At 43.9% G+C, this 27068-nt stretch overlaps 1 protein-coding gene across 3 annotated transcripts in view; it reads right to left on the bottom strand.

The window, feature by feature from the left end:
• Positions 1-27068, bottom strand: part of LOC135551748 (CUB and sushi domain-containing protein 3-like) — an 826047-nt gene that overhangs the window by 708663 nt on the left and 90316 nt on the right. The window lies entirely within an intron of this gene.

The following is a 27068-nucleotide window of genomic DNA, read 5'->3' as shown; positions in this document are numbered from 1 at the left end:
CATGAACGCGGCTGCTAAGTGGCATATATTACTTAAGTGATAATGCCCTCAAAGCCGCTGTTTGGAGGATATACTGGCATGGGTGTTATTAACCGTGACACTATATCCTCTAAACAGCGGCTTTGAGGGCATTATCACTTTTATACAACGGTTTACCAACATATTCAAATACTGATTAGCATATTTTCACAAAAACTTTATTGTGATGAATTTATTCAGACTATTTCATCCTATCACAACATTTAGTCACGAAAAACAAATGTAGGGTTGCTACCCAAGCCGGCTGGTCATTCGTTCTATTGGTTCGATGGTCAGAGACGCGACCCAGTCGTTCAGTCTTTTTGTTCTGTATCTATGGACGTGACCCAGTCGTTCGTTTTAAATGTTCCATTGCCAAACAGGCTGGCAACATTTTCATCCCTTGCTTGCTAACTAGCCAACTACGGCTAACTTACAGTCACGCCAAACAGAGCAGACAGAATAACAACAGTCGCTGTTTTGTTTAAGCTTTTTTATAGTGAGATTTATTTGGATAAATCCATCACAACAAGCTAATGAGGCACAATTTTGCCTACCATTGAAAATGTGCTTTCTTGTTTTGACAATGTTGTTCAGAGGAGATAGCAAACAACAGAACTAACATAATAGCTTCAAACTGAAGCTGGAAAGACAGCAAACTAGCTTGTTTTACCTTGTTTCAATTGACATTTCTTTTTATACATCCATAAAAGTGATGCCAGCTGATTCATGATTTTGGCTAGCTGAGAAACACTGCCTGCCTCTCTCTCTTGTCCCGACCACTACAAGTTCACTAATATGGGACAGTTGAAGATCGAATTTGAATATTGAAACAATGTTGCAAATGACGGAGAGACAGACACTACGGTGAAAACATAAATGTTAGTCTAAAAGAAATGTGAGATAATGTCGAGATGCTTTTTTATAGTGGAGATCAAGTTCATCAAGTGACTGGTTAGGCTGATGAGACAGTGGATAGCTCAGTCATACTGAACAGTAAATAAGCATTGTAACGTCATAGATTTCATTTAGCTGATGGTAACTTATGGAATAGACATTGGCTGGAATGCGCTTTTAACCAATCAGCATTCAGGATTAGACCCGCCATTGTATAAAGTCTGTTATAAAATGGGTGGTTCGAGCTCTGAATGCTGATTCGCTGACAGCCGTGGTATATCAGACCGTATACCATGGGAATGATTAAAACATTTATTTTTGCTCCACTAATTACTTAGTTTACTAATTATTAGTTTATAATAGCAATAAAGGCACCTCGGAGGGTTTGTAGTATGTGGCCAATATACCACGTCTAAGGACTGTATCCAGGCACTCCGCGTTGCGTTGTGCAAGGGAACAGCCCTTCGCCGTGCTTTGTTGACTACATACCAAACCCCCCCAGGCTTTATTGCTTAAATATACCACGGCTGTCAGCCAATCAGCATTCAGAGCGCGAACCACCCAGTTTATATTACAGTACATATAATAATACAACCTTTTAGAAATAATACTGTATGGCAGATGTCTCATCTAAAAGCATATTGATAAAGATACAGATAAAATATAGTGCAACCCTTTCCAGAAACCCTACTGTACTGCTATATACCGTATGTAGCAGGTGCCTGATCGGGAGTCGAGCAGTGTGCTCTTGCTACAGACACACAGACACCATGTCCTGCATGGAGAGAGCCAGCAGGCCACCACAATCACGCCCAGCATGCCGCCCCTAGAATATCAGTCTCAGCTAGATGCATGTCCAATGCCATGCTGTGTACTGTGCTTTACTTTGGGAGGAAGACTTGCTCTGCTATTTAAACACAGAGAACACAACACCACTACTGCACTGCTGCATTGCTTAAACACTTTCTCATGGGCTTGAAGAAAAACACAATCATGATTCAATATTACAGTTCTTGGAGACTGTAATCCTGGATCTCAGTAACCCTAGGTCAGCATAACCATGGGTCAGAATAACCCTGGGTCAGAATAACCCTGATTCAGAAGAATGCCTAATGGTAGAAGCACTTTTGCCAGCCCTGTGGCCTTCGTGGTATAATGGCTTCAGAATGGCTGACCTCCAGATGATCTACACAGACTCCAGGCCTCCATGTCCTGGATGAACCCTTGTTTTCTTTCGGCTCCATTGTCAGCAAAAGCCTCCCATTCACATTGTCTTTCAATGGAGTTCAATGGAAAATACTCCAAGCAAAGGCTCGCATCGATAGTTTACATTTGAGTTATACTCAATCAAAACAGTGACCAATGCCAGTATATTAATGGGAAATTGGTATTATATTCTAGGTTCATTAATGGTATTATATTCTAGGTTCATTAATGGTATTTTATTCTAGGTTTATTAATGGTATTATATTCTAGGTTCATTAATGGTATTTTATTCTAGGTTTATTAATGGTATTATATTCTAGGTTCATTAATGGTATTTTATTCTAGGTTTATTAATGGTATTATATTCTAGGTTTATTAATGGTGTTATATTCTAGGTTCATTAATGGTATTTTATTCTAAGTTCATTAATGGTATTTTATTCTAGGTTTATGAATGGGAAATTGGTATTATATTCTAGGTTTATTAATGGTATTATATTCTAGGTTTATTAATGGTATTATATTCTAGGTTCATTAATGGTATTTTGTTCTAGGTTTATTAATGGTATTATATTCTAGGTTCATTAATGGTATTATATTCTAGGTTCATTAATGGTATTATATTCTAGGTTTATTAATGGGAAATTGGTATTTTATTCTAGGTTTATTAATGGTATTATATTCTAGGTTTATTAATGGTATTATATTCTAGGTTCATTAATGGTATTTTATTCTAGGTTTACTAATGGTATTATATTCTAGGTTCATTAATGGTATTATATTCTAGGTTTATTAATGGTATTATATTCTAGGTTCATTAATGGTATTTTATTCTAGGTTTATTAATGGGAAATTGGTATTTTATTCTAGGTTTATTAATGGTATTATATTCTAGGTTTATTAATGGTATTATATTCTAGGTTCATTAATGGTATTTTATTCTAGGTTCATTAATGGTATTTTATTCTAGGTTTATTAATGGTATTATATTCTAGGTTCATTAATGGTATTATATTCTAGGTTCATTAATGGTATTATATTCTAGGTTCATTAATGGTATTATATTCTAGGTTTATTAATGGTATTATATTCTAGGTTCATTAATAGTATTTTATTCTAGGTTTATGAATGGGAAATTGGTATTATATTCTAGGTTTATTAATGGTATTATATTCTAGGTTTATTAATGGTATTATTTTCAATGTTTATTAATGGTATTATATTCTACAGTGGCTTGCCAAAGTATTCACTCCCCTTGGCATTTTTCCTAATTTGTTGCCTTACAACTTAGAATTAAAATAGATTTTGGGGGGGGGGTTTGTATCATTTCATTAACACAACATGCCTTTGAAGATGCACTATATTTTTTATTGTGAAACCAGCGAGAAATATGAAAAAAAGAAAACATGAACGTGCATAACTATTCACCCCCCCAAAGTCAATACGTTGTAGAGCCACCTTTTCCAGCAATTACAGCTGCAAGTCTCTTGGGGGAATGTCTCTATAAGCTTGGCACATCTAGCAACTGCGATTTTTGCCCATTCTTCAAGGCAAAACGCTCCAGCTCCTTCATGTTGGATGGGTTCCGCTGGTGTCTCAATTGGATTGAGGTCTGGGCTTCGACTAGGCCATTCCAAGACATTTAAATGTTTCCCCATAAACCACTCAAGTGTTGCTTTAGCAGTATGCTTAGGATCATTGGAAGGTGAACCTCTGTCCCAGTCTCAAATCTCTGGAAGACTGAAACAGGTTTCCCTCAAGCATTTTCCTGTATTTAGCACCATCCAACATTCCTTCAATTCTGACCAGTTTCCCAGTCCCTGCTGATGAAAAACATCCCCACAGCATGATGCTGCCACCACCATGCTTCACTGGGGATGGTGTTCTCAGGGTGATGAGATGTGTTGGGTTTGCGCCAGGCATAGTGTTTATCTTGATGGCAAAAAGCTCAATTTTAGCCTCATCTGACCAGAGTACATTCTTCCATATGTTTGGGGAGTCTCCCACATGCCGTTTTTGCAAACACTTTAAGCAATGGCTTTTTTTCTGGCCACTCTTCTGTAAAGCCCATCTCTGTGGAGTGTATGGCTTAAAGTGGTCCTATGGACAGATACTCCAATCTCTGCTGTGGAGCTTTACAGCTCCTTCAGGGTTATCTTTGGTCTCTTTGTTGCCTTTCTGATTAATGACCTTCTTGCCTGGTCTGTGAGTTTTGGTGGGCAGCCCTCTCTTGGCAGGTTTGTTATGGTGCCATATTCGTTCCATTTTTTTATAATGGATTTAATGGTACTCCGTGGGATGTTCAAAGTTTCTGATATGTTTTATCATCCAACCCTGATATGTACTTCTCCACAACTTTGTCCCTAACCTGTTTGTAGAGCTCCTTGGTCTTCATGGCGTCACGTGCTTGGTGGTGCCCCTAGCGTGCAATCTAACTAATTATGTGACTTCTGAAGGTAATTGGTTGCACCAAATCTTATTTAAGGGCTTCATAGCAAAGGGGGTGAATACATACAGTATGCACGCACCACTTTTCCTTTTTTACATTTTTTAAAACAAGTAATTTTTTTCACTTCACTAATTTGGACTATTTTGTGTATGTCCATTACTGCAATGTTCGTTGTCTTCCTCTGATGAGGAGTAAGAGAGGTTGGACCAATTTGCAGCGTGGTTTTTGTCCATTTTAATAAGACAAACTGAACACTACACAAATACAAAATAACAAAGTGAAACAAACTACACGGTCCCGTGTGGTGACAAACACTAACACGGAAAATAATCACCCACCACTAAAAAGTGAAACCAGGCAACTTAAATATGGTTCTCAATCATTGACAACGATAAACAGCTGCCTCTGATTGAGAACAATACCAGGCCAAACACAGAAATCCCAAAACATAGAAAAAGGAACAAAGACAACCCACCCAACTCACGCCTGACCATACTAAAACAAAGCAATAATAAAAGAGCTAAGGTCAAAGGTGCGGACTCTGGCCGCAAAACCTAAACCTGTAGGGAAGGGTCTGGGTGGGTGTCTGTCCGCGGTGGCGGTAGCGGCTCTGGCGCGGACGTGGACCCCACTCCACCATAGTCCTTCTCCGCCTCTTTACCCGCCTCCGTGGCCTCTTTAACGCAGCGACCCTCGCCGCCGACCTCGGACTGGGGACCCAAGCCACGGGTCCCGAATGGACGGGAGATTCCGGCAGCACCGGACGGTCGGGAGATTCCGGCAACACCGGACAGGCGGGAGACTCCGGCAGCTCTGGAGTGAAGGGCGATTCTAGCAGCTCCTGGCTGACTGACGGCTCTGGCAGCTCAGGACAGATGGGCGACTCTGGCAGCTCAGGACAGCCGGGCGACTCTGGCAGCTCAGGACAGACGGGCGACTCTGGCAGCTCAGGATAGACGCGAGACTCTGGCAGCTCAGGACAGACGGGAGACTCTGGCAGCTCAGGACAGACGGGAGACTCTGGCAGCTCAGGATAGACGCGAGACTCTGGCAGCTCCGGACAGACGGGAGACTCTGGCAGCTCAGGACAGACGGGAGACTCTGGCAGCTCAGGACAGACGGGAGACTCTGGCAGCTCAGGACAGACGGGAGACTCTGGCAGCTCAGGACAGACGGGAGACTGGCAGGTCAGGACAGACAGGAGACTGGCAGCTCAGGACAGACGGGAGACTCTGGCAGCTCAGGACAGACGGGAGACTCTGGCAGCTCAGGACAGACGGGAGACTCTGGCAGCTCAGGACAGACGGGAGACTCTGGCAGCTCAGGACAGACGGGAGACTCTGGCATCACAGGACAGACGGGAGACTCTGGCAGCTCAGGACAGACCGGAGACTCTGGCAGCTCAGGACAGACGGGAGACTCTGGCAGCTCAGGACAGACGGGAGACTCTGGCAGCTCAGGACAGACGGGAGACTCTGGCAGCTCAGGACAGACGGGAGACTCTGGCAGCTCAGGACAGACGGGAGACTCTGGCATCTTAGGACAGACGGGAGACTCTGGCAGCTCAGGACCGACGGGAGACTCTGGCAGCTCAGGACAGACGGGAGACTCTGGCAGCTCAGGACCGACGGGAGACTCTGGCAGCTCAGGACAGACGGGAGACTCTGGCAGCTCAGGACAGACCGGAGACTCTGGCAGCTCAGGACAGACGGGAGACTGGCAGCTCAGGACAGACCGGAGACTCTGGCAGCTCAGGACAGACCGGAGACTCTGGCAGCTCAGGACAGACCGGAGACTCTGGCAGCTCAGGACAGACGGGAGACTCTGGCAGCTCAGGACAGACGGGAGACTCTGGCAGCTCAGGACAGACGGGAGACTCTGGCAGCTCAGGACAGACGGGAGACTCTGGCAGCGCTGGGCAGGAGGAAGACTCTGGCAGCATTGGGCAGGAGGAAGACTCTGGCAGCGCTGGACAGACGGGAGCACCTGTAGGGATGTAGAGACAGCCTGGTGCGGGGGGCTGCCACCAGAGGGCTGGTGCGTGGAGGTGGCACTGGATAGACCGGACCGTGAAGGCGCACTGGAGGTCTCGAGCACCGAGCCTGCCCAACCCTACCTGGCTGAATGCTCCCCGTAGCCAGGCCAGTGCGGCAAGGTGGAATAGCCCACAATGGGCTGTGCTGGCGAACTGGGGACACCATGCGTAGGGCTGGTGCCATGTACCCCGGCCCGAGGAGACGCACCGGAGACCAGATGCGCTGAGCCGGCTTCATGACACCTGGCTCGATGCCTAACCTAGCCCGGCCGATACAAGGCGCTGCTATGTACCACACCGGGCTATGCCTGTGCACCGGGGATACCGTGCGCCTCACGGCATAAAACAGTGCCTGCCTGGTCCCTCTCTATCCACGGGAAGCACGGGTGTTGGCGCAGGTCTCCTACCTGACTTCGCCACACTCTCCGTGTGCTCCCGCCAAAAACATTTTGGGGCTGCCTCTCGGGCTTCCAGCCGCGCTGCCGTGCTGACTCCTCATACCACCGCCTCTCGGCTTTCGCTGCCTCCAGCTCAGCCTTGGGGTGGCGATTTTCTCCAGCCTGTGACCAGGGTCCCTTCCCGTCCAGAATCTCCTCCCATGTCCAGGAGTCATGAGATCGCTGCTGCTCCCCTTTACCATGCTGCTTAGTCCTTTGGTGGTGGGTGTTTCTGTAACGGCTGTCTTCCTCCTCCGACGAGGAGGAGTACTAAAGGATCGGAGGACCAATGTGCAGCGTGGTACGTGTTCATGCTCTTTATTAAAACAAGCGAACACTGAAACAACTGACACGACACGTGAAATATCCAACCGAAACAGTTCCGTGTGGAACACCCACGAAACACATGTGGGAAAATGCTACCTAAGTATGATTCTCAATCAGAGACAACTAATGACACCTGCCTCAGATTGAGAACCATACCAGGACAAACGCAAAACACAACATAGAAAACGGAACATAGACAACCCACCCAACTCACGCCCTAGCCTGACCATACTCAAATAAAAGACAAATCAAAGGAACTAAGGTCAGAATGTGACAATTACATGAAATCCAAGTAAAAATCTATTTAAATTACAGGTTGTAATGCAACAAAATAGGAAAAGCGCCAAGATAGATGAATGCTTTTGCAAGGCACTGTATGTCTATTAATGGTATCATATTTTAATTATTAAGGGTATTATATTCCAGATAATTATTGGTATTATATTCTAGATAATTAATGGTATTATATTATATGTCTATTAATGTCACGTTCGTCGCATAGAGGAGACCAAGGCCCAGCGTGATATGAATACATTCTTCCTTAAATAAAGAAAAAACACTAAAAAACTAACAAAACGAACGTGAGTGCTAACATGCAACTACACAGACAATAAACCCACAAAACCAAAATGAAAAATGGCAACCTAAATAGGATCCACAATCAAGGACAACGATAAACAGCTGCCTCTGATTGGGAACCAATTCAGGCCACCATAGACCTACATTACCTAGACATACAAAACCCCATTGATATACAAAAACTCTAGACAGGACAAAAACACACATGCCCACCCTCGTCACACCCTGACCTGACCGAAATAATACATAACACATAGATAACTAAGGTCAGGGCGTGACAGTGCCCCCCCTCCCCAAAGGTGGGACCCCCGACCGCAAACCTGAACTTATAGGGGAGGGTCCGGGTGGGCATCTACCCTCGGTGGAGGCTCTGGTTCTAAGAGCCGTCAGGGCGTGAAAATTAATGGTATTATATTGTATATTTATTAATGGTATTATATTATATATCTATTAATGTTATTATATTGTATATCTATTAATGGTATTATATTGTATGACTATTAATGGTATATTTTATATTATTAATGGTATTATATTCTAGATAATTAATGGTATTAAATTCTAGACCTACTGTCCAGTACACACAGATATCCCCATTGGCTGGGTGGTGATGTTAAATTCATATAAATCGCTGCTGAAGATGATGCTCCCCCGAAATACGAAAGGACAGAATCAATTTGAACCCTGTCCAAGTTAATTCCAGGGGAACATACATTTTTCTGGAGGTGAAGTATGTTTGTGATCTGCTAAAGGTTGCACATAGTATCACACAGTAGTAGGGGCAGCCTTGCAGGGCATCGGTTTCTCTTGGCATTGGGGAAGTAATACACTCCAGTGATCACATATTATCAACACCGTGAGAGGAATAGATCAGGGAGCCATCTGGAGAGATAGCTGCTGACAACACTGCCCTTCTCTGCATGTCTCCTTCTGCTACCAATGAGATCACACACGCGCACGCACGTACGCACACGCACACACACGCACACGCACACACACACACACGCACACGCACGCGCACACGCACACGCACACACACACACAATCTTCACATTATATCTGTGTTACTGGTTGTGAACATATAGTAGCCTACCAGTGCATCTGGTCGTTTCATATGGTTAACACAGTGTATAGCATGATCTCCGTGCTTGTGTGTATCCATATAGTCCATAGGGATCCATAGAAGTAGGATTTAGAATAGGAATAATTTAATAGGATCTCTATGAAGGGATCATACAGAGACCGGTAGGAGACATGGTCTGCTGTGTTATCAGACATGCTCAGACAGGCCCAGACAGGCCCGGACGTGATCAGACAGGCCCAGACAGGCCCAGACGTGATCAGACAGGCCCAGACGTGATCAGACAGGACCAGACAGGCCCAGACAGGCCCAGACGTGATCAGACAGGCCCGGACGTGATCAGACAGGCCCGGACGTGATCAGACAGGCCCGGACGTGATCAGACAGGCCCAGACGTGATCAGACAGGACCAGACGTGCCCAGACATGCTCAGCCATGCTCAGACATGCCCCGACATGCTTTTAGTATGGTACGCGGCACAGGAGGTTGGTGGCGCCTTAATTGGGGAGGACAGGCTCATGATAATGGCTGGAGAGGAATAAATGACATGGTATCATGGTTTCCATGTGTTTCCATGGTTTCCATGTTTTCCATGTGTTTGATACCATTCCAATGCACTCCATTTCAGCCATTACTATGCGCTGTCCTCCCCTCAGCAGCCTCCTGTGGTACACGGCATGCACGCATGGCTAACTGTCTGCTTCCTGCTCTCCCTGGTTTTTCCTGGTCTTGTCCGTGATTCGCTGTGAAGGGCCAATGTGGCTCACAGCTCTAATTGCACCACATACTGTACTGCCACCGGAGGGATGGGGTATGACAGATGAGCATATGAAGTCACAGGCTGCGTACCAAATGGCACCCTGTTCCCTATTTAGTGCACTACTTTGAACCAGGGCCCATAGGGCTTGGGTCAAAAGCAGTGTATTATATAGGGAATACCGTGCCATTTGGGGTACACCCGCACAGCCACAGACATCCAGTAGCAACTGTTGAGTGTTAATAGGTCTGGACGCAATCAACGCCCGAACAGACAGAGGAGTATGTGGGGGGTAAAGTCGTTGAGGATTGCCTGGGACTCAAACATTGGGGGAGCTAGCGTTTGTTGACATGTTTTGTCATTGGAATCGTTATCTAGCCTGAGAAGGTGAAAAGCTGCTATTGCTGGGAGGACGTCACTATAGAAATCTGGATGAAATATGACAACAGTCCAGACAAAAGTTAAAATTAGCAAGAGTGTTTAACTTTACAGTAGTACAGGCATAGTGTCACGGATCCCTCCGGAACTTTCATTACGCACACCTTGCCCCTATTCCCAGTGATTAGGAATTGTATAAGTGTGCCCTTGGTTTACCATAGTCCTGTCTATTATTGTTACAATGTCTGTTGGTTCGTGTGAGTACCTGTGCTGTGTGTTTTGGCTTTCGTGCCATTGTGGTTTGATTACTGGTCTCGACCTGTGTGTTAATCATTGTGCGAGTGTGTTATTTATTCTAGATACTCCTCACTCTTTTGTTTGGGTTTCTACCCTGTGTTTTGTATAGTGTTTGTTTGGTCTTCGTCCCCGTGCCTTTACACAGCACTAATTTGGGTGCAATAAAAAAAACTATTACACATTCCTGCGCCTGTCTCCCGAATCATTCATACCATGTGTGACACGTAGTGATTCTTGAAAATAATATACTGCAGAGAGGGGGAAAGAGAGAGGGGAGAGAGAGAGGGGAGAGAGAGAGGGGAGAGAGAGAGGGGGGAGAGAGAGAGGTGTACTATTTATCCTCTCCACCACTCCCCTTAAGGGTTAATTCATGTAAGGGTGGTGAAAGGAGGGTTTTTTCACCGACAGTGTGAACGCTGTGGAGCTATCTAGAACCTATGTGAGCCCGGGGTATGAATGATGAATCATCATGGTCATGGACGCCAGTTCGATTTTTTTGGAGGAGGGAGATTTTTTGGTTGTTTTTTCTGGATTTAAGACGATGAAGCAGTTTAGTGGAAACATCCCTATCTTCCCGCAGTCTATTTTCCATCTCATTTACCAATACACAGTTTCCAATTAACGAGTGCAATGTGGAATCCACCTACGTCTAGAGGGAGTTTTTTTAAACCACCTCAGAGGCTCAACGGCGCGAGCTGTGAATGACACACAAATGACACACTACTTTAGGCTCTCTGGTCGAAAGTAGTGCACTATATAGGGAATAGGGTGCCATTTGGAACACAGACGGAAGGCTGGCATGGGATTGAAGCCGCTTAAAAGTGAGGAGCACTGCGTTGGGCGTTGGTGGTGTATAGTCCTACAGAATGACTGAACACAAACAGTTCCACAAAGCTATCTGAGAAAGATGGAGGAAGAGACACCATTAGTTTGAATAGTGCAGCTGTATACACTTAGCCAAGGACCGAGTATGCCTAGTACAGAGTATGCCTAGTACAGAGTATGCCTAGTACAGAGTATGCCTAGTACAGAGTATGCCTAGTACAGAGTATGCCTTATACAGAGTATGCCTTATACGGAGTATGCCTAGTACAGAGTATGCCTAGTACAGAGTATGCCTAGTACAGAGTATGCCTAGTACAAAGTATGCCTAGTACAGAGTATGCCTAGTACAGAGTATGCCTAATACAGAGTATGCCTAGTACAGAGTATGCCTAATACAGAGTATGCCTAATACAGAGTATGCCTAGTACAGAGTATGCCTAGTACAGAGTATGCCTAGTACAGAGTATGCCTAATACAGAGTATGCCTAGTACAGAGTATGCCTTATACGGAGTATGCCTAGTACAGAGTATGCCTAGTACAGAGTATGCCTAGTACAGAGTATGCCTAGTACAAAGTATGCCTAGTACAGAGTATGCCTAATACAGAGTATGCCTAGTACAGAGTATGCCTAATACAGAGTATGCCTTATACAGAGTATGCCTAATAACAAAACACATTTCTTTCCGAGCTAAATATAAAGCCTTAAAGAAGCAATCAGCAGTTGAAATAATAAAGAAGGGCCCTCCAAGCCCCAGTTTGAGTAAAAATCTGAGAGTTGGGGCTGGAGAAAAGTAACCACTCTCAAATTCATAGACAGGGCTATTGATGCAATGACTGACCATCCATTATATAAAATGTATAGTTTTAACCATGTTTGAGGCTATACAGTGTTTGTTTACATTTACTTTGTTTACAAGCATTGGAGTAACACAATCGTATAATTTGGATTCTGACAGGGTGCAGCAGTTGAAGTCTCTTGAGCTACGTTTTGAATAGAGGATAAAGCCTATCTTTTAGGAGGACGATTTGCAAGCAGAGACAAATAAATGGTTAATCAATATTTATTGAAAATTAAAAGGTGCAAAGTTCGCTCACCATGGTAGCCTATGAGTGCCTTGCGTCTTTTCCTTTTCAATTATTATCACATTTTTGGAATGCACCTCGACTCAAGTTGGTTGAGCATCTTCCACTTCTTTCCATTATCAATATTTACAGACACTGTAGTAAACTAGAGTCTATTCCTATTTAAGTACATTTTCTTGGAAAGATAACTGCTATTTGATTGTGCACCCATGCATATATAGCAGTGGAGGCTGCTGAGAGGAGAACGGTTCATAATAATGGCTGGAACTGAGCGAATGGATTGGCATCAAAAACCTGGAAACCTGGAAACCATGTGTTTGATGTATTTCATTCCATACCATTCCACTTATTCCACTCCAGCCATTACCATGAGCCGGTCCTCCCCAATTAAGGTGCCACCAACCTCCTGTGCTATATACTCTTGGCAGTCTACTCTTGATCTCGCCCAACTCAGAAAGGAGAGGTAGGCTACTGAATTTGAAACAGCGAATTCTGAGTGTGTGAATAATGTGACAAATATGTGCTTTTAACACAATAGGTCGGCTAACGCCATACAAACCAGAAAGACGACCGTTGCCAAATAACCTGCGTGACAAAAACATTTTCTCAACACAAAGTTGTCTGTCTGATCGCCCGCAGCATGAGAAATGCCGACCGCACCACGATGATCTCTGTTGGATCAGCAGGATGCGACCCTCTACTCTAAAAGACCATTTATGCTTGATCTAAAAATGTGGTAGGGGGCTTTTATGGTGGGTGTGACGCAATTGCTGAGCCTCCAGAAGCATTCAGAGGTCAAAATCAAACTCTGGACCGCATCGCCTTGCACCTCTCAATCCGACATCTGGTCACTTCAGACATCGCATTGACAATGTAAAGCCTTTTAGGCACTGCTTCTATTGGAGATTCCCTCTATCTCTCTCTATTTCCCTCACTCTCACTCTGTGTGTGTTTACTAGTACTGGTTATAAACGGGGAGATTATGTTGAATCTATATTTTATTGCATCCCTTGAATAATGTGCACTCCCACTGGGCATAGACATCCTTTCAATTGCTAGTTTTGATTTAAATTTGGTCAAGCTGTCAACTAATGTACATTCAACTGAAATCAACAAAAATGTTTACCATGTCATTGGATTCAGGTTAAACAAAATAAGAAATTCCCACATTGATTACTTTTTGCAAAACCAATCAGATTTCCATGTTGATTCAAGGTCATCACATTGTTTGGTTGAAATTATGTGGAAACAATGTTGATTCAACCCATCTCTCTACCTATGACTCCTGTCCTTCAGACCTGCACTGCCTCAAAGGTGTGGAGCGCGGTATGAACAGTGGGATTCCTATTCAGAGAGAGCGAGAGAGAAAGAGAGCGAGAGAGAGAGAGATTTCCTATCATTTGTCATCACTGGTGAGAACCAGGGCGTTTTAAATCCCATCAGTCAGCTGACAGGTGCTCTGAGTGACAGAGTGACCATTTTAATTAACCAAAAGCGAGACAAGACAACATGGGGTGACCGCAACTCCCTCCCTACTTAACACCTAGGTAGTGATTAATGGAGAAAGCGGAGAGAACCTTACCCTTAACCTATGACCTTGTCTCATCAGTGGATTGTCAGTCACTGTGAATGAATGTGCTCTCTTAGAGCTATTTTTACATACAGTGGGGAGAACAAGTATTTGATACACTGCCGATTTTGCAGAGGTCTGTAATTTTTTATCATAGCTACACTTCAACTGTGAGAGACGGAATCGGAATCAAAAATCCAGAAAATCACATTGTATGATTTTTAAGTAATTAATTTGCATTTTATTGTATGACATAAGTATTTGATACATCAGAAAAGCAGAACTTAATATTGGTACAGAAACCTTTGTTTGCAATTACAGAGATCATACGTTTCCTGTAGTTCTTGACCAGGTTTGCACTCCTCCATCCATCCACTCCTCCATACAGACCTTCTCCAGATCCTTCAGGTTTCGGGGCTGTCGCTGGGCAATATGGGCTTTCAGCTCCCTTCAAAGATGTTCTATTGGGTTCAGGTCTGGAGACTGGCTAGGCCACTCCAGGACCTTGAGATGCTTCTTACGGAGCCACTCCTTAGTTTCCCTGGATGTCTGTTTCGGGTCATTGTCATGCTGGAAGACCCAGCCACGACCCATCTTCAATGCTCTTACTGAGGGAAGGAGGTTGTTGGCCAAGATCTTGCGATACATGGCCCCATCCATCCTCCCCTCAATATGGTGCAGTCGTCCTGTCCCCTTTGCAGAAAAGCATCCCCAAAGAATGATGTTTCCACCTCCATGCTTCACGGTTGGGATGGTGTTCTTGGGGTTGTACTCATCCTTCTTCTTCCTCCAAACACGGTGAGTGGAGTTTAGACCAGAAAGCTCTCTTTTTGTCTCATCAGACCACATGACCTTCTCCCATTCCTCCTCTGGATCATCCAGATGGTCATTGGCAAACTTCAGACGGGCCTGGACATGCGCTGGCTTGAGCAGGGGAACCTTGCGTGCACTGCAGGATTTTAATCCATGACGGCGTAGTGTGTTACTAATGGTTTTATTTGAGACTGTGGTCCCAGCTCTCTTCAGGTCATTGACCTGGTCCTGCCGTGTCGTTCTGGGCTGATCCCTCACCTTCCTCATTTTTAAAATTGTACCTTTATTTAACTAGGCAAGTCAGTTAAGAACAAATTCTTATTTTCAACTACCTAGGAACAGTGGGTTAACTGCCTGTTCAGGGGCAGAACGACAGATTTGTACCTTGTCAGCTCGGGGGTTTGACCTTGCAACCTTCTGGTTACTAGTCCAAAGCTCTAACCAATAGGCTACCCTGCCACCCCGATCATTGATGCCCCATCATTGACCGTCATCTTGAACTTCTTACATTTTCTAATAATTGCGCCAACAGTTGTTGGCTTCTCACCAAGCTGCTTGCCTATTGTCCTGTAGCCCATCCTAGCCTTGTGCAGGTCTACAATTTTATCCCTGATGTCCTTAAACAGCTCTCTGGTCTTGGCCATTGTGGAGAGGTTGGAGGCTGTTTGATTGAGTGTGTTGACAGGTGTCTTTTATACAGGTAACGAGTTCAAACAGGTGCAGTTAATACAGCTAATGAGTGGAGAACAGGAGGGCTTCTTAAAGAAAAACTAACAGGAATGTGAGAGCTGGAATTCTTACTGGTTGGTGGTGATCAAATACTTATATCATGCAATAAAATGCAAATTAATTACTTAAAAATCACACAATATGATTTTCAGGATTTTTGTTTTAGATTCTGTCTCTCACAGTTGAAGTGTACCTATGATAAACATTACAGACCTCTACATGCTTTGTAAGTAGGAAAAACTGCAAAATCTGTAGTGTATCACATACTTGTTCTCCCTACTGTATATTATATTCAGAGATCATATGTTAACACCACCTTTCATGTGATGAGAATAATACACAATTGCATTTTCACATGTAAAAAAAAAAACTCCAAGTGAAAATCTCACTTTCACAAGTTAACATGTGAAAATCAGTCAAATCTGAAAATCACATTTGCAGGTTCACATGTCAGAAAAATCTCACTTTCAAATGTAGAACTGCAGATTCCCATGTTGGGTTGAAATAGTGTTATTCTCCTCAGGTGATAAGAGGTTAAGATGTTGCAGTAGCAGCAATGTTTCCACATTTGGAATAAGGGTAACCACATCTAAAAAGCTCAAATGCGGGACATGCGAACAATTTTGCATGACATTCACGGATCAGTGAACATAATACATTTTTGGGGGGCAGGTTAATGGATCACGTTCAAATAGTGGCATTTGTTGCTACATCCATTTTTGGTTTATAAAATAATGCTATGTGCTCATTAGTGGTGCGCGGGTCATCTGTTTGTTCACCCGCACCCAACTGCTAATAAACCATCCATAACCGGCCGACTATATGTGATAAGGTGAGCATATAGGTGCTAATATAGAATATTCTCTATAGGCTACAGTCAAAAACGACAGAATGTTACAGTTGGTGCAAGATTTTTTGTTGAAGCCTGATTTAGATATGTTTCTGCTTATATATCAACTTGTCTTTAATTAGATTAATGCATCTTCTTTTCTGTCATTTCTGCGTACAGTTAAACCCTAAAGTTTAGGCTTATGCACTAATACCAGATAGCCTAAAATAATGAACGAAAAACCTCAATGCAGCCTATATAATTTGCAGAAGTATTATACATTTATGGATTTTTACCTATTCAACCTGCCTGCAAACCACCCGACTGTAAATCACACACAATATTGAATTTCCCTTAACCCGTTGCCCTGTGGATATAACCCTGGGAACTGCGGGTTATGAGTCAACCCGCCCATCAATAATACACATTGATTCTTGAAGAATATAATGTAGAAATGCCTCATGAGCTTAGTTCAACTGTTGTACCCTGTCAGAACCTAAAATATAGGTTGGTTTAACTCCAATGTTTGTAAACAAAGTAAATGTAAACATACACTGTGTAGCCTAAAAACATGGTTACAACTATAATTTTGATATAATGGCTGGTCAGTCCTTGCATCCATAGTGTAGTGTGGATTTCAGAGTGTGTGTTTCTTCAGCCCCATTCCTCAGCTTTTATCCAAAACTGTGGCACTTTGTTAATGTTTCAGTTAAGGATTACAACTTTAAACACTTTTAATAGTGTAATTATATAGTGTAATTCTCTAGTGAGTGAATTACTTTTATTCCATTAATATCAAGCAAAATTTCTGAAGTCGAGAAGAAAATTCTTAGTACTGCAGACAAAAATAATGATTTTGAAATGAAAAAACATAAACCCAACGGCTGTGTGGGAACAGCAGCCACCACCCGCAGCTCCATATCTGCCTTCACTTCCGAGCTGCGATGAGTTTTCAACCACCCAGTCGGCGGATGAGAAGCATCGATCCGGTTATTCCATCTCCGCCAAGGGGCAACCATCAGCATCAAATCCAAGTCTTTGTGGTCTCCGGGGACGCGGGTAATTTCATCTATCAGGACCTCGCCAGAGAACTACTAATCCCCTGAAATTCCCCCTGCAGATTCAAGCCCTTGATGGACACCCCATCGGCTCCGGCCAGGTGAAATATCAGAACGACTCAACTGCAGGTTGGGATTAACCTGGGGGCGGCAGGGTAGCCTAGTGGCTAGAGCGTTGGACTAGCAACCGGAAGGTTGCAAGTTCGAACCCCCGAGCTGACAAGGTACAAATCTGTCATTCTGCCCCTGAACAAGCAGTTAACCCACTGTTCCTAGGCCATCATTGAAAATAAGAATTTGTTCTGAACTGACTTGCCTAGTTAAATAAAGGTAATACAAAATAAAACCACTCAAAGGGCCCAGTTCTTCACCAAACTGGACCTCTGCAATGCTTACAATCTGGTGAGAACTGCCCTAGTGGCCACTATTAATATTTATTATCAAACGCACCGACAGTCTTCCAAGCATTGGTCAATGACACTCTTAGAGACACGTTGAATCGGTTTGTCTTTGCTTATCTCAACTACAACCTGATATTCTCAAGTCCCTTCCTGAACACCTCACTGCTTATCTCAACTACAACCTGATATTCTCAAGTCCCTTCCTGAACACCTCACTGCTTATCTCAACTACATCCTGATATTCTCAAGTCCCTTCCTGAACACCTCACTGCTTATCTCAACTACATCCTGATATTCTCAAGTCCCTTCCTGAACACCTCACTGCTTATCTCAACTACATCCTGATATTCTCAAGTCCCTTCCTGAACACCTCACTGCTTATCTCAACTACATCCTGATATTCTCAAGTCCCTTCCTGAACACCTCACTGCTTATCTCAACTACATCCTGATATTCTCAAGTCCCTTCCTGAACACCTCACTGCTTATCTCAACTACATCCTGATATTCTCAAGTCCCTTCCTGAACACCTCACTGCTTATCTCAACTACATCCTGATATTCTCAAGTCCCTTCCTGAACACCTCACTGCTTATCTCAACTAAATCCTGAAATTCTCAAGTCCCTTCCTGAACACCTCACTGCTTATCTCAACTACATCCTGATATTCTCAAGTCCCTTCCTGAACACATCCTGCACATCCGCCAAGTCCTGAGACACCTCTTGCAGAGTCAGCTATTCATCAAGATAGAGAAGTGCTAGTTCCACGTATCCCAAATCTACTTCCTGGGCCACATTATCTCTACCGCTGGCATCCAAATGGACCCAGTAAAGGCTAAGGTGGTCATCGACTGGCCCCGTCCCGCCAAACCCAAACAAGTCCAGCGGTTCATCGGGTTTGTCAATTTTTACAGACGTTTTATACACAACTTTGGTGCGGTGGCAGCGACTTTCACGGCCCTAAAACCCGCAAATCCCAGACCCATTTTTGCTGGACCCCAAGGCTGACAGGAGCAGGGGTGGTCCTTTCACAGCGGAACATGTGAGACAAGAAACTGCACCCATGTGCCTTTCTCTTCAAGCGGTTCACACCAGCGGAATGAAACTACGATGTAGGGCTATGGCCCTGAGGGGCGGGCGTGGGAGCCTGCCCGGACATCCTGGCCCCGGGACTTGTTCGGGACCACGTGGTTGTCACCCTGGCTCTGTGGATGGGGCCGCACCTGTCATGGTAACGTCTGTCACCAGAGGGCAGGGGAGACCACCCTAGAATCTATAATGACCTTTAGGTGTTTTCTGTTACTAATTATGATGTATTTTAAGAGAGGTGTTTTCTGTTACTAATTATGATTCATTTTAAGAGAGGTGTTTTCTGTTACCCTTTGCAAAAGCTTGATTTGTTTGCTCTGTGCGTTTTCTCTGAGTGAGTTTGAGTCTTACTGTTTATTTTTTTCCCAGTTTTACTTTGTACCTTCTGTTAAATATTTTCTAGTAAATGATTTACGTTTTTCCCTCAACCTCTGGTTCCTCATCTGGTTCTATGTTCTGTTCCTGGGTTCTACCTCACCATGTCACAAACTTTGGTTTTGTTACCCTGGCTTTTCGCTGCCTTTTTCCATTTGCAAGTTTTCCCACATTCATTCCAGAAACATAGCACCCTGCATTCCACTGCTGGTTTGTCTCTGAAGCTAAGCCGATTTGGCTCTGGTTGGTTCCTGAATGGGAGACCAAATGTTGCTGGAAGTGGTGGGGAAAGAAGGATGTGAAAAATAAACATGTAAAAAAAAAGTAGAGATTATTTTTACGTGTGAAAAACATGTGTCAGACTCGTGAATATTACAACAACAAAAAATGATCATTATTTTTTTCACGTGAAGTTTCTGGGGTGTGTTATTTGTAAGGGTAGCCTTACTAAAATCACACCTTCGCTTGGGAGTGGTTTTTCCGAGACACACACACCCCAGATGCACTTAGAATGGACTATGAGTGACAATGTTTCAAATTGATTTTCAGCTTTTTCGCACTAAAGCATCCCTCCAAGATACAAATCTAACTCTATGCACTTTCCTGATAAAGCAGAGCAAAAATGCTAGCTCTTCTGGGTAGAGCCACTTACGTCAATCTGACGGCATGGAAAATTTGCAATGACAAGTCTGTATCACAGCAGACAAACACAGTCATGTAACATTTCAATTACGGAGGTGACTACATCATTTTGATATCTGTCGCACACAAACATCCCATTATTAATTAAAAGATTAAAAGATGGAAAATATGATTCTATGGGAACATATCCAGATTGCATCCCAAATGGCTTCCTATTCTCTACATAGTGCATAGTCCCTATGGGCCCTGGTCAAAATTAGTGCACACTATAAGGAATAGGGTGCTATTCGGGATCCATTGAAGGGTCCTCTGTGAAATACAGATCGGCTGCTAGGCCAGGCTAGACCTGTCTGTCAAGGCTTAATACTGGGGCTCAATCACCTCCATGTACGTCTCAGAGGAAGTAAGGCTCCACTCTAAAGAGAAATACGATTTCTAAAAGCAAAGGGACTCCACCTTTAATGAATTACTCAGCATTCCCTGGAGACTAGAGCACCACTGTTGTGTGTATGAGGAGAGGAAAATCCCCTTGACTTTAAAAGCATATTTATTTTTATTTCCTCTCAAACCTGGACAACTGTAATATCAGGACCCTGTGCACATTGTTAGATTGATACTCCATGATGGACATGGGAGGAATGGGGAGCACTTTAGATTACTCTGCAGCCATTTAATCATGTTTATTATAACCCTCATCATCGCTATGTGGATATCATCGCTATGTGGATATCATCGCTATGTGGATATCATCGCTATGTGGATGTATTGCAATTACCATTAAAATGCTAATTACTCCAACTGCTTAACTATGGGCTGCGTGAGCTAGATGTATGTTCACTGTTAAACCGTAAAGTGTCTATGATATCGACAATAAAACTGTTCCCTTCCTACTTCCCTCTCTCTCATCCCCTAAACACCAGGTCTGCGTCCAAAATGGCACCCTACTCCCTTTATAGGTTAATACTTTTGACCAGGGTTGATAGTGCTCTGGTCATAAGTAGTATAACAGATAAGGAACAGGGTGCAAATTGGGATGCAAGAGCAAGAGCAAGGTAACAATTAGACACAGCAGGAGATGGAGATAGCTAGCTAGCTAGCTAGCACATATCTGGAATATTCCTGGCATAAGGCAGGATTTAATTTGGGACAAATGAAGCCAGGGTAATGAGCAATAGCCACCCATAGCTTAAGATATTGAGCCCAAAGGGGGAACCTCCCAATTGGTTCCAGTGTATTGTGTTGCCAATACAGTGGGAACAAGACGTTAGCGGTTGTATCCCAAATGCCACCCTATTCCCTAATGCCACCCTATTCCCTATATAGTGCACTACCTTTGACCAGGGCCCAGGCATTTGAGATGTAGCCAGAGAGAGCATTCATTACCATCTCAAATCAAGGCTAGTGATTTGGATAGATGAAGAAAATCCCTCTGTTTTATATCGCTATATATTATTCAAACCAGACAGAACCTGAATTCTAAGGAGTTTTCGATTTGTTTTTAAAGTACTTGAAATAGTGAGAGAGAAAGGAGAGGAGCGAGAGAGGACAGAGAGGAGAATGAGAGCAAGAGCAAGAGCGAGAGAGAGGAGAGAGAGAGAAACAGAGAGAGTATTTCTTAGTTTGTGTCACCCTGGATCTAGCTGAGCCTTGGGGACTGACTGACTGCTGCCATCTACCCTTGTAGGGTGGAGAGGACAGGAATATACAGTTGAAGTTGGAAGTTTACATACACCGTAGCCAAATACATTTCATCTCCATTTTTCACAATTCCCGACATTTAAAAATTCCCAGTCTTAAGTCAGTCTGGATCACCACTTTATTTTAAGAATGTGAAATGTGAGAATAATAGTAGAGAGAATTATTTATTTCAGCTTTAGTTTCTTTCATCACATTCCCAGTGGTTCAGAGGTTTACATACACTCAATTAGTGGGTGGTAGCATTGCCTTTAAATTGTTTAAGTTGGGTCAAACATTTCAGAGAGCCTTCCACAAGCTTCCAACAATAAGTTGGATCAATTTTGGCCCATTCCTCCTGACAGAGCTGGTGTAACTGAGTCAGGTTTGTAAGTCTCCTTGCTCGCATGTGCTTTTTCAGTTCTGCCCACAAATGTTCTATAGGATTGAGGTCAGGGCTTTGTGATGGCCACTCCAATACCTTCTATTGTTTGTACAGATGAACGTGGTACCTTCAAGCGTTTGGAAATTGCTCCCAAGGATGAACCAGACTAGTGGAGGTCTTGGCTGATGTCTTTAGATTTTCCCATGATGTAAAGAGGCACTGAGTTTGAAGGGAAGCCTTGAAATACATCCACAGGTACACCTCCAATTGACTCAAATGATGTCAACTAGCCTATCAGAAGCTTCTAAAGCCATGACATAATTTTCTGGAATTTTTCAAGCTGTTTAAAGGCACACTCAACTTAGTGAATGTAAACTTCTGACCCTCTGGAATTGCAATACAGTGAATTATAAGTGAAATAATCTGTCTAAACAATTGTATGAAAAATGACTTGTGTCATGCACAAAGTAGATGTCCTAACCGACTTTCCAAAACTATAGTTTGTTCACAAGAAGTTTGTGGATGTCACGATCATTGTAAATACATTCAGACCAAAGCACAGCGTGGAATCGGTTCAACATCTTTTATTGATAGTCAAACGCACAAAAAGCAATAAAGAATAAACGATACGTGACACTCAAGCAATGCTCACAGGCAACTAGACAGAAACAAGATCCCACAAAACACAGTGGGGAAATGGCTGCCTAAATATGATCCCCAGTCAGAGACAACGATAAACAGCTGCCTCTGATTGGGAACCATACCAGGCCAACATAGAAATAGATGCACTAGATCACCCACCCTAGTCACACCCCGACCTAACCAAAATAGAAAGTAAAAAGGCTCTCTATGGTCAGGGCGTGACAGTGGAGTGGTTGATAACAATTTTTTAAAGACTCCAACCTAAGTGTATTTAATTAAACTTCCGACTTCAAAGTACATGGATGGGGACAGTGGGAAGTGCAGTGTCCCAGTGGTTAGTACTGTAGGTAGAGCTGAATCAGCTCAGCAGTGGTAAACATGCAAAATAGACACTATGTTTTCCCTTATGGGCTTGTCTGCCTAGCAAGTGTAACATTATAACTTTAGACTGTCCTCGCCCATACCCGGGCGCAAACCAGGGACCCTCTGCACACATCAACAACAGTCACCCACGAAGCATCGTTACCCATCGCTCCACAAAAGCCACGGCCCTTGCAGAGCAAGGGGAACTAATACATCAAGGTCTCAGAGCAAATGACGTCACCGATTGAAACGCTATTTAGCGCGAACCACCGCTAACTAAGCTAGCCATTTCACATCCGTCACACAAGGACGCTTTGTATGTCAACTTCTACCATGTAGAAAATACACTGGTGTGACTACCTGGATTTCTGGACATGTATGTGCTCTTCATATTGCCGAACTGAGACTGACCTAGATACAATTACAAAATGCCTCAACAGTAAAAGTCATGTTAAATTTCATTATTCATATAAACAGCATGTCTAAAAAATTATTATGTTTGCTGACTTGAGGACAGCACTCCTTTAACAGCATCACCGTGGGCCAGTGTTACAGCATCACCGTGGGCCAGTGTTACACCGTGGGCCAGTGTTGCAGCATCACCGTAGGCCAGTGTTACAGCATCACCATGGGCCAGTGTTACAGCATCACCGTGGGCCAGTGTTACAGCATCACCATGGGCCAGTGTTACAGCATCACCTTGGGCCAGTGTTACAGCATCACCGTGGGCCAGTGTTACAGCATCACTGTGGGCCAGTGTTACACCGTGGGCCAGTGTTGCAGCATCACCGTAGGCCAGTGTTACAGCATCACCGTGGGCCAGTGTTACAGCATCACCATGGGCCAGTGTTACAGCATCACCATGGGCCAGTGTTACAGCATCACCGTGGGCCAGTGTTACAGCATCACCGTGGGCCAGTGTTACAGCATCACCGTGGGCCAGTGTTACAGCATCACCATGGGCCAGTTTTACAGCATCACCATGGGCCAGTGTTACAGCATCACCGTGGGCCAGTGTTACAGCATCACCGTGGGCCAGTGTTACAGCATCACCGTAGGCCAGTGTTAGAGCACCAGCGTGGGCCAGTATTGCAGCATCACCATAGGCCAGTTTTACAGCATCACCATGGGCCAGTGTTATTGTATCTGTTGTCATTAATTTGTATGGGTCAATGTCAAAAATAGGGCCTCCCTCATCTAACCGAGGGCACCGGTTAAGTATATTAGGTAATATGTACAGTTAAAGTCAGAAGTTTACATACACTAAGTTGACTGTGCCTTTAAACAGTTTGGAAAAGTCCAGAAAATTATATCATGGCTTTAGAAGCTTCTTGTAGGCTAGTTGACATAATTTGAGTCAATTGGAGGTGTACCTGTGGATGTATTTCAAGACCTACCTTCAAACTCAGTGCCTCTTTGCTTGACATCATGGGAAAATCAAAAGTAATCAGTCAATACCTCAGAAAAAATTGTAGACCTCCACGAGTCTGGTTCATCCTTGGGAGCAATTTCCAAATGCCTGAAGGTACCACGTTCATCTGTACAAACAATAGTATGCAAGTATAAACACCAGGGACTATGGAGCCGTCATGCCACTCAGGAGGAAGAAACCATCTGTCTCCTAGAGATGAACGTACTCTGGTGCGAAAAGTGCAAATCAATCCCAGAACAACAGCAAAGGACCTTGTGAAGATGCTGGAGGAAAAGCCGCTCAGCAAGGAAGAAGCCACTGCTCCAAACCCGCCATAAAAAAGCCAAACTACGGTTTGGAACTGCACATGGGGACAAATATCGTACTTTTGGAGAAATGTCCTCTGGTCTGGTGAAACAAAAATGGAACTGTTTGGCGATAATGACCATCGTTATGTTTGGAGGAAAAAGGGGGAGGCTGGCAAGCCGAAGAACACCATCCCAACCGTGAAGCATGGGGGTGGCAGCATTATGTTGTGGTGGTGCTTTGCTGAAGGAAGGACTGGTGCACTTCACCCCAAAAAAATGTGGGGGGAATTTTTACAAGGATTAAATGTCAGGAATTGTGGATAAACTGAGTTTAAATGTATTTGCCTAAGTTGTATGTAAACTTCCGACTTCAACTGTGCATGTAGGTAGAGTTAAAGTGACCATGCATAAATAATAAACAGAGAATAGCAGCAGCGTAAAAGAGGGGGGGCGATGCAAATAGTCTTGGTAGCAATTTGATTAGCTGTTCAGGAGTCATATGGCATGGGGGTAGAAGCTGTTGAGAAGCCTTTTGGACCTAGGCTTGGCACTCCCGTACCGCTTGCTGTGCGGTAGCAGAGAGAACAGTCAATGACTAGGGTGGTTGGAGTCTTTGACAATTTGTAGGGCCTTCCTCTGACACCGCCTGGTATAGAGGTCCTGGATGGCAAGAAGCTTGGCCCTGGTAATGTACTGGGCCGTACGCACTACCCTCTGTAGTGTGTTGCGGTCGAAGGCCAAGCAGTTGCCATACCAGGCAGTGACACAACCAATGTATAGGATCCGCTCGATGGTGCAGCTGTTGAACTTTTTGAGGATCTGAGGAACCATGCCAGATCTTTTCAGTCTCCTGCGGGGGAATATGTTTTGCTGTGCCCTCTTCATGACTGTCATGGTGTGCTTGGACCATAGTTTGTTGGTGATGTGGACACAATGGAACTTGAAGCTCTCAACCTGTTCTACTACAACCCTGTCGATGAGAATGTGGGTGTGCTCAGTCCTCCTTTTCTTGTAGTCCACAATCATCTCCTTTTTCTTGATCTCATTGAGGGAGAGGTTGTTGTCCTGGCACCACACTGCCAGGTCTCTGACCTCCTCCCTATAGGCTGTCTCATCGTTGTCGGTGATCAGGCCTACCACTGTCGTGTCATCAGCAAACTTAATGATGGTGTTGGAGTCGTGCCTGGCCATGCAGTCATGAGTGAACAGGGAGTAAATGAGAGGACTGAACACGCACCCAGGACAGTCCCCCGTGTTGAGGATCAGCGTGAGTGATGTGTTGTTACTTACCCTTACCATCTGGGGGAGGCCCGTCAGGAAGTCCAGGATGTTTAGTGGGCACCCTGGTGTTGAACGCTGAGCTGTAGTCAATGAATATCATCCTCACATAGGTGTTCTGTTTCTGATCTCAGTCAGGGAAGGAGCTCCCAGAGTAAATGGTTCCATGTCCCTTATATAGCGAGTTGGATCTGTCTCTGATCTCAGTCAGGGAAGGAGCTCCCAGAGTAAATGGTTCCATGTCCCTTATATAGCGAGTTGGATCTGTCTCTGATCTCAGTCAGGGAAGGAGCGCCCAGAGTAAATGGTTCCATGTCCCTTATATAGTGAGCGATTATAATACAATCATATAGTTTACACAATTATTTATACAAGAAACAGTTCCAGAACACAATGGCCTTGTTAGGGTGCAAACATACCAGGAGTCTATGAAAGGCATAACATCCCTGTCCAAAACAGAACAATAACATTACCCTTGAGAAGTGACAACAGCTCACCCCAATTCTGCCTCAACAGTCTGAATTGAACTTCATAAATTTGTTATGAAGCCATGTCTTTTATTAATTCATTAGTATGAATCAGTGGAGGCTCGTCAGAGGAGGAAGGAGTTTTCACTCCTACTCAGTGAATTTCATAAAAATAACAACCGTGAATTATTCTTTTTAGATAAAACTATACAAAACGATGTATCTGTCACCAAATAACAGATTCCCTTTATTGAATCCCCAATGCAGCATGACACAGGCAGCACTGAGTATACAGTGGTTCCTCCTTTAAAAATGGTGTCATACTGCAGCACACCTTGCGGGCTGCCACATAATTCTGCGGCAGGTTATTTAATTGTCACCCATTGTTACCATTAATGCTCGTTAGTGCTAGTTTGACCACCAGAGGGCATCTTTGAGAAGCATTTGATAGCCTTCAATATTGGCAGTATTAGAGAATTTAAAAACTTTTTTGTAAGAACATAGAATATGGGATTGATTTTAAGAAATTTTGCATAATTAATTGATTAATATTATGGCGTTTCTATTCCAAGAAAAAAAAAACTCAGGGTTTCCTTTAGGATGGAACTGAAAATATGGCGTTGTACAACGTGATGGTCGGGAGTAGACTACACAGTACTACCTGCAT

Source organism: Oncorhynchus masou, chromosome 13 (genome assembly GCF_036934945.1).
Source record: "Oncorhynchus masou masou isolate Uvic2021 chromosome 13, UVic_Omas_1.1, whole genome shotgun sequence".
NCBI lineage: Eukaryota > Metazoa > Chordata > Actinopteri > Salmoniformes > Salmonidae > Oncorhynchus > Oncorhynchus masou.
Note: the sequence above shows the minus strand (reverse complement) of the source record. Positions and strands in the feature narration are given on the sequence as shown.